This window comes from Triticum dicoccoides, chromosome 5B, assembly GCF_002162155.2.
Source record: "Triticum dicoccoides isolate Atlit2015 ecotype Zavitan chromosome 5B, WEW_v2.0, whole genome shotgun sequence".
NCBI classification, from domain to species: Eukaryota; Viridiplantae; Streptophyta; class Magnoliopsida; order Poales; family Poaceae; genus Triticum; species Triticum dicoccoides.
The window spans coordinates 722685248-722693134 of record NC_041389.1 but is presented as its reverse complement, the minus strand read 5'-3'; the positions used below and the strand labels follow the sequence as shown (position 1 = coordinate 722693134).

Here is a 7887-nt window from a genome sequence, read left to right as displayed (position 1 = left end):
GAGTGACAAATCCTAATCTCGAAATACGCCAACCCAACATCTACCTTTGGAGACACCTGTAATGCTCCTTTATAATCACCCATTTACGTTGTGACGTTTGGTAGCACCCAAAGTGTTCCTCCGGCAAACGGGAGTTGCATAATCTCATAGTCATAGGAACATGTATAAGTCATGAAGAAAGCAATAGCAACATACTAAACGATCAGGTGCTAAGCTAATGGAATGGGTCATGTCAATCAGATCATTCAACTAATGATGTGACCTTGTTAATCAAATAACAACTCATTGTTCATGGTCAGGAAACATAACCATCTTTGATTAACGAGCTAGTCAAGTAGAGGCATACTAGTGACACTCTGTTTGTCTATGTATTCACACATGTATTATGTTTCCGGTTAATACAATTCTAGCATGAATAATAAACATTTATCATGATATAAGGAAATAAATAATAACTTTATTATTGCCTCTAGGGCATATTTCCTTCACAAGCTGCTAGAGCTTCATGATGAACTATGATATATCAGGGACATATATGATGATCCTTGAGATATTTGCGATGTTTGACACCACGAAAGTAGAAATCAAGAAGGAGCATCAATTGTTGATGGTTGGTGAAACCACTAGTTTCAAGAAGGGCAAGGGCAAGAAGGGATACCTCATGAAACGGCAATTCAGCTGCTGCTCTAGTGAAGAAACACAAGGTTAAACCCAAACCCGAGACTAAGTGCTTCTGTAATAAGGGGAACAACCACTGGAGCAGAATTACCCTAGATACTTGGTAGATAAGAAGGCTGGCAAGGTCGATAGAAGTATATTGGATATACATTGTGTTAATGTGTACTTTTCTAGTACTCCTAGTAGCACCAGGGTATTAGATACCGGTTCGGTTGCTAAGTGTTAGTAACTCGAAACAAAAGGCTACGGAATAAACGGAGACTAGCTAAAGGTGAGCTGACGATATGTGTTGGAAGTTTTTCCAAGCTTGATATGATCAAGCATCGCACGCTCCCTCTACCAAAGAGATTGGTGTTAAACCTAAATAATTGTTATTTGGTGTTTGCGTTGAGCATAGACATGATTGGATTACGTCTATCGCAATACGGTTATTCATTTAAGGAGAATAATGGTTACTCTGTTTATTTGAATAATACCTTCAATGGTCTTACACCTAAAATGAATGGTTTATTAAATCTCGATCGTAGTGATACACATGTTCATGCCAAAAGATAGTAATGATAGTACCACCTACTTGTGGCACTGCCACGTAAGTCATATCGGTTTAAAACGCATGAAGAAGCTCCATGTTGATGGATCTTTGGACTCACTCATTTTTGAAAAGTTTGAGACATGCGAACCATGTCTATTGGTGTATATGCATGAAGCAACTCCATGCAAATGGATCGTTCGGACTCACTTGATTTTGGATCACTTGAGATATGCAAATCATACCACATAGGCAAGATGACTGAAAAGCCTCGGTTTCAGTAAAATGGAACAAGATAGCAACTTGTTGGAAGCAACACATTTTGATGTGTGCAGTCCAATGAGTGCTGAGGCATGCAGTGAATATCGTTATGTTCTTACTTCACAGATGATTCGAGTAGATGTTGAGAATATTTACTTGATGAAACACAAGTCTGAATTATTGAATGGTTCAAGTAATTTCAGAGTGAAGTAGAAGATCATTGTGACAAGAGGATAAAATGTCTATGATATGATCATAGAGATGAGTATCTGAGTTACGAGTTTTGGCACACAATTAAGACATTGTGGAAATTGTTTCACAATTAATACCGCCTGGAATACCATAGTGTGATGGTGTGTCCGAACATCATAGTTGCACCCTATTGGATATGATGCATACCATGATGTCTCTTATCGAACTGCCACGATAGTTTATGGGTTAGGCATTAGAGACAACCACATTCACTTTAAATAGGGGACCACGTAATTCCGATGAGATGACACCGTATGAATTATGGTTTAGAGAAACCTAAGTTGTCGTTTCTTAAAAGTTTGGGGCTGCGACGCTTATGTGAAAAAGTTTCAGGATTGATAAGCTCGAACCCAAAGCGGATAAAATACATCTTCATAGGACACCCAAAACAGTTGGGTATACCTCCTAGTTCAGATCCGAAAGCAATATGGATTGTTTCTTGAATCGGGTCCTTTCTCGGGGAAAGGTTTCTCTCAAAAGAGTTGAGTGGGAGGATGGTGGAGACTTGATGAGGTTATTGAACCATCACTTCAACCAGTGTGTAGCAGGGCACATGAAGTTGTTCCCGTGGCACCTACACCAATTGAAGTGGAAGCTTATGATATTGATCATGAAGTTTCGGATCAAATCACTGCCGTACCTCGTAGGGTGACAAGGATACGTACTACTTCAGAGTGGTACGGTAATCCTGTCTTGGAAGTCATGTTGCTAGACAACAATGAACCTACGAGCTATGGAGAAGCGATGGTGGGCCCGGATTCCGATAAATGGCTCAAGGCCATAAAACCCGAGAGAGGATCCATGTATGAAAACAAAGTGTAGACTTTGGAAGAACTACTTGATGGTCGTAAGGCTGTTAGGTACATATGGATTTTGAAAGGAAGACAGACAATGATGGTAAGTGTCACCATTGAGAAAGCTCGACTTGTCGTTAAGATGTTTTTCGACAAGTTCAAGGAGTTGACTACGATGAGACTTTCTCACTCGTAGCGATGCTAAGAGTCTGTTGGAATTATATTAGCAATTACTGCATTATTTATGAAATCTTGCAGATAGGATGTCAAAACATTGTTTCCTCGACGATTCTTGAGGAAAGGTTGTATGTGATACAACCGGAAGGTTTTGTCTATCCTGAAATATGCTAATAAGTGTTCAAAGCTCCAGCAATCCTTCTGAGGACTGGAGTGAGCATCTCGGAGTTGGAATGTATGCTTTGATGATGATCAAAGATTTTGGGTGTATACAAAGTTTATGAGAAACTTGTATTTCCAAAGAAGTGAGTGGGAGCACTATAGAATTTCTGATGAGTATATGTTGTTGACATATTAATGATCAGAAATGACGTAGAATTTCTGGAAAGCATATAGGGTTATTTGGAAAGTGTTTTCAATGGAAAACCTGGATTAAGCTACTTGAACATTGAGCATCAAGATCTATAAGGATAGATCAAAACGCTTAATAGTACTTTCAAATGAGCACATGCCTTGACGTGATCTTGAAGGTGTTCAAGATGGATCAGTCAAAGAAGGAGTTCTTGCCTGAGTTGTAAGGTATGAAGTTAAGACTTAAAGCTCGACCATGGCAGAATAGAGAGAAAGGAACGAAGGTCGTCCCCTATGCTTAAGACATAGGCTCTACAGTATGCTATGCTGTGTACCGCACCTGAAGTGTGCTTTACCTTGAGTCAGTCAAGGGGTACAAGAGTGATCCAAGAATGGATCACAGGACAGCGGTCAAAGTTATCCTTAGTAACTAGTGGACTAAGGGATTTTCTCAATTATGGAGGTGGTAAAAGAGTTCGTCGTAAAGGGTTACGTCGATGCAAGCTTAACACCTATCCGGATAGCTCTGAGTAGAGATACCGGATACGTATAATGGAGCAACAATTTAGAATAGCTCCAAGTAGAACAGTTATTTGGAATAGCTCCAAATAGAACGTGGTAGCTGCATCTAGGAGATGACATAGAGATTTGTAAAGCACACACGGATCTGAAAGGTTCAGACCCGTTGACTATAACCTCTCTCACAAGCATAACATGATCAAACCAAGAACTCATCGAGTGTTAATCACATGGTAAATGTGAACTAGATTATTGACTCTAGTAAACTCTTTGGGTGTTAGTCACATGGGGATGTGACCTTGAGTGTTAATCACATATCGATGTGAACTAGATTATTGACTCTAGTGCAAGTGGGAGACTGTTGGAAATATGCCCTAGAGGCAATAATAAATTGATTATTATTATATTTCCTTGTTCATGATAATCGTTTATTATCCATGCTAGAATTGTATTGATAGGAAACTCAGATACATGTGTGGATACATAGACAACACCATGTCCCTAGTAAGCCTCTAGTTGACTAGCTCGTTAATCAATAGATGGTTACGGTTTCCTGACCATGGACATTGGATGTCGTTGATAACGGGATCACATCATTAGGAGAATGATGTGATGGACAAGACCCAATCCTAAGCCTAGCACAACATCATGTAGTTCGTATGCTAAAGCTTTTCTAATGTCAAGTATCATTTCCTTAGACCATGAGATTGTGCAACTCCCGGATACCGTAGGAGTGCTTTGGGTGTGCCAAACGTCACAACGTAACTGGGTGGCTATAAAGGTACACTACGGGTATCTCTGAAAGTGTCTATTGGGTTGGCACGAATCGAGATTGGGATTTTGTCACTCCGTGTAAACGGAGAGGTATCTCTGGGCCCACTCGGTAGGACATCATCATAATGTGCACAATGTGACCAAGGGATTGATCACGGGATGATGTGTTACGGAACGAGTAAAGAGACTTGCCGGTAACGAGATTGAACAAGGTATCGGTATACCGACGATCGAATCTCGGGCAAGTACCATACCGCTAGACAAAGGGAATTGTATACGGGATCGATTGAGTCCTTGACATCGTGGTTCATCCGATGAGATCATCGTGGAACATGTGGGAGCCAACATGGGTATCCAGATCCCGCTGTTGGTTATTGACCGGAGAACATCTCGGTCATGACTACATGTCTCCCGAACCCGTAGGGTCTACACACTTAAGGTTCGATGACGCTAGGGTTATAAAGGAAGTTTGTATGTGGTTACCGAATGTTGTTCGGAGTGCCGGATGAGATCCCGGACGTCACGAGGAGTTCCGGAATGGTCCGGAGGTAAAGATTTATATATAGGAAGTCCTATTTCGGCCATCGGGACAAGTTTCGGGGTCATCGGTATTGTACCGGGACCACCGGAAGGGTCCCGGGGGCCCACCAGGTGGGGCCACCTGCCCCGGGGGGCCACATGGGCTGTAGGGGGTGCGCCTTGGCCTACATGGGCCAAGGGCACCAGCCCCTAGAGGCCCATGCGCCAAGATATAGGAAAAAGGGGAGAGTCCTAAAGGGGGAAGGCACCTCCGAGGTGCCTTGGGGAGGATGGACTCCTCCCCCCCCTCTTAGCCGCACCCCTTTCTTGGAGGAAGGGGCAAGGCTGCGCCTCCCCCCTCTCCCCTGCCCCTATATATAGTGGAGGGGAGGGAGGGCATCCATACCTGAGCCCTTGGCGCCTCCCTCCCTCCCGTGACACCTCCTCCTCTCCCGTAGGTGCTTGGCGAAGCCCTGCAGGATTGCCACACTCCTCCATCACCACCACGCCGTTGTGCTGCTGCTGGATGGAGTCTTCCTCAACCTCTCCCTCTCTCCTTGCTGGATCAAGGCGTGGGAGACATCGTCGAGCTGTACGTGTGTTGAACGCGGAGGTGCCGTCCGTTCGGCACTAGGATCATCGGTGATCTGAATCACGACGAGTACGACTCCATCAACCCCGTTCACTTGAACGCTTCCGCTTAGCGATCTACAAGGGTATGTAGATGCACTCTCCTTCTCCTCGTTGCTAGTCTCTCCATAGATAGATCTTGGTGACACGTAGGAAAATTTTGAATTTCTGCTACGTTCCCCAACAATAATATCATCCAAGAACTCTCGAAGACGGTTAGCAATGGCCTTGGAGGCGATCTTATATAAAACCGGACAGAGAGAAATAGGACGATATTGAGTGATACTTTGTGGGAATCGTACCTTGGGGATCAATGTGATAGAAGTGTCGTTTATCCCCGGTGGTAGTTCTCCCCCATTAAGAAAATCAAGCACCGCTGGAACAATGTCGTCTTTGAGCCAGCTCCAGTGACGCTGAAAAAACCCAGCCGTGAAACCATCCACCCCCGGGGCCTTCGAGGGAGCCATCTAGAAAAGGCCTCGGCGCACCTCCTCCTCCGTAAACGGCTTACTAAGTGCATCGTTCATAACGGGAGTCACCCGAGGCTGCACAGCAGCCAACAATTCATCCATCTGATGAAAACCTTGCGAGGTATATAACTTCTCATAGAACTGCTGCACCTCTGCACGATCTTCCTCCAAACTAGTACATACCGATCCGTCACTACGGACAAGATTTTCTATCTTATTCACGTGCTTGCGCTAGGCGGCCCGGGCCTGAAAATAGCCCGTGTTTCAGTCCCCTTCCCGCAGCCATGGAACACATGATTGCTGACGGAGCCAGATTTCTTCTTGATGTAGAGCCAGCTTAAGTTTCCGAGCCACCGCTTCTCTTCTTCAGTAGGTCCCCGTCGCAAAGGATTGGCACGCAGTCGGGAGAGTTGCTCTCGCAACTTCCTAATCTTGCGTGACAAACAACCAAACTCCTTCGCTCCCCACACCGCTAGGTTGCCCTGAAGCGCTGTGAGAGCTTGAGTCACTCCTCGTAGTCCTCCCCGGCCTGCACCCTTCTACCATGAGTCAAATACCAGCTTGTCATAGTCCACGTGCGTCTGCCACGTGTCCTCATATCTAAAGGGTTTTGGCCCTCTGGGCACTGCCGTTTCCAAGTGCTCGCGGAGATCCGCTAACACAAAACAATGATCTGACTCCGTTGTTACTATATGTCTGACCTTAATGTGTGAAAACATCTGTAAGAGAGCGGAGTTACCAAACGCCCGATCCAGCCAGGCTCTCACATTCGATCTGCCGAACTGCATGTTATCCCATGTGTATTCAGTCCCCGACTAACCCAAATCAGTGAGAGAACAATCGTCCGTCACTTCCCTAAACGCCCTCATTTGCCACTCCGGTCTAGGAGTTCTGGAAAAGTGCTCTGAACCATTCAAGGTCTCATTGAAATCTCCAATGCACATCCACGCATCATGCTGAATTGCATATAGTGTCCTCATAAACCTCCAGCTATGATGACGATCCTCAACTCTCGGTGCACCATAGAAACATGTCACCCTCCATTGCTTCGCGCCATTACATTTCTTCCGCACCATCATATCAATATGGCCGGAACTATAGTTCATCAACTCTGCATCCAGTTCCCCGGACCAGAACATACCAATTCCCCCACTGAGACCGGCGCTACTAACTGCAAAACAGCCCGCGAACCCAAGCAGAAGTTTCAGATTTTCCACTCTATTTGCCGAAATCTTCGTCTCCATAACAAACAGGAGATCGGGCCCTTCTTGCTTCACAATATTACGAAGCTCACGAACTGCCGCGGGGTTCCCAAGCCCCCGGTAGTTCCAACTTAGACAACTCATTGTTCCCGGCGGGGCTGCAACGCAGCCACCGCCGATTCATCCAAATTCCGAGAATTGGTGGGTGTGGGCTTTTTCTTCTTCGGCTCCCGTTCTGTCACAACATCTCTGTCCTCACCGACCGATGCATTCTCTCCCGCTCTGAAAACCACCATTGCATTGGTGGCTTCATTCTCTTGCACCTGCTCCACGATAGTCACCGGTGGCAGCGCAATCTGTCTATACACTTGTTTCTGACCTTGAGGACCTCCCTTCCTCTTGTTCTTCTGATTGTTTTTCTTTGGAGGGGAGACAACCTCAGTATAAGCATCTGTGTTTGCATCTGTTTTTGCGCCTGATTTTGCATTCATCGTACGAGCCTCCTTGTTGCTATTCTGACTAGATTGCTGCTCTTTAGACGAGCCATCACTGGACACTGTTTTCTTCTTCTCTTCCAGCGCTTTCAAGCTCGTTTTAAACGGTAAATCACCGTTCTCATCCCGTGATCCAGGCGTCGGACAGTGAAGATCCGAGTGGCCCAATCGTCCGCACGAGAAGCAGAAATTGGGTACTTGCTCATACTGTATGTCATACCAATCCCTGCTGCCTCT

General features: G+C 45.2%; 1 pseudogene; it reads right to left on the bottom strand.

Moving 5' to 3' along the window:
• Window positions 1-5951, bottom strand: part of LOC119310758 — a 28159-nt pseudogene extending 22208 nt beyond the window's left edge.
• Between the last annotated feature and the right edge of the window lie 1936 nt (window positions 5952-7887).